The following is a 1,476-nucleotide window of genomic DNA, read 5'->3' on the forward strand; positions in this document are numbered from 1 at the left end:
ACCGAAACTGAAACACGGTCGACCAGAGAAACCAGCACGACCACTCCGTTGGCCGGGACGGGACGAACGTCCACCGAACGACGGAGGCCGGGTCACACAGTATTACCCGTCAACGAAATATAAAACGATTCTCGAGGTGGTAAACACGAGTCCTGCAGCTTGTCCGCGCAATCAATATTCATATGGAAAAACATCCTTTCGCCTCAATAAATCGAAATCGGATATATTTAAAAATGTGGACTGTAATATTTTTAATTTTTCTTTGCCGAGAAAAGATGCTAATTTTTCGAGATTGGTATTTAGAAATTTGTATAAATCGATGAATCGTAACTGTATGCAATTTCGTGAATCAGATTTTTTTGCTGTGTTTTGGACATGCTTTGAAAATGATATATATTTTTCTTTTGTTATCGGCAGCACCTTGATCGAGCCTTCAAATGTATTTACTATTTACATGATAATAAAATGTGAATCGTAGTCGGATAAATTATGGAAAATTATTGGAATGTAATATGAATGTTTATAATTTAAATTGCACTTTGAATGCGCGGGACTTCTGTACCGTCCGGTGAGATGGCAATGATTGCGTACGCGTGTATCCTTTTTCTCGATCTCTTTCTCGCACACGTGATTGTGCGTTGCACTATTAAATGTTTCCAACTTTTCGTTTGATAAAGTTTCCATGGAGACATTTGTTGATAAGACTAATTTTACGCGGTGCGCTAACTCTTCGAGTTGCTTGACGAACCACGAGACGCAATCATTATCGCGACGGCTTCGAAAATACGATAATGACATGTCATACGAGCAACGTAAATAATACGCTATGCTGAATACCATATGATGCTGATACGTGTGCGATTTCTGATCCTCTCCGTCCTCGCTCGCAATCTTCTGTAAGATGCACTCCAGATCGGCGTACACGACAAACGGTAGACGCTCTTTCCTGTTGTGGTTGCAAAAACTGAGCCATTTGTCGTCCTCGCTAGGCAGCAGGATGGCGCAGTCGTTCATTTCTCCACAATCTATAGTATGGACCTGCAACATTTCCCTCTAACTAAAATAGTGTAAGCATCTGTAAAAAAAAAACATTTTAATTAATATTCATTTCAAAAGATGTTTATATATTTTTTTACAAATTTTTATACGTACCGTTTGCAGATATACTTCTTATGATCATGTTTGCTTAGTCGTGAGCTCACAAGTCGGGACAAGTTTATTATCAATACAAAGTGTCCAACATTGTCATCTCGCGCATCTGGCAAGTACAACATGTTGACGTGTCTGTCGATGTTGCGGTCAGTGAGACGTATCGGAAGGATCACATATGCCGTTTTTCCTTTTTCTGTTTTCTTTTTTTCGTCAGTGTACACGTTGATGGATATATTGTTTTGTAGCTCGAAGTTTGTTATTTGATTTACAGACAATGGAAACTCAATGTTCTGTAATTTGAGCACTGTTGTATAGTGTGGGTAC

The 1,476-nt window shown here is 39.2% G+C and overlaps 1 pseudogene; it reads right to left on the bottom strand.

Annotated features, from left to right (window-relative positions):
* Nucleotides 1-837: 837 nt before the first annotated feature.
* On the bottom strand, nt 838-1,397 carry LOC106750889 (annotated as a pseudogene).
* Between the last annotated feature and the right edge of the window lie 79 nt (nt 1,398-1,476).

Source organism: Dinoponera quadriceps, unplaced genomic scaffold (genome assembly GCF_001313825.1).
Source record: "Dinoponera quadriceps isolate SergipeBrazil2010 unplaced genomic scaffold, ASM131382v1 scaffold7262, whole genome shotgun sequence".
NCBI lineage: Eukaryota > Metazoa > Arthropoda > Insecta > Hymenoptera > Formicidae > Dinoponera > Dinoponera quadriceps.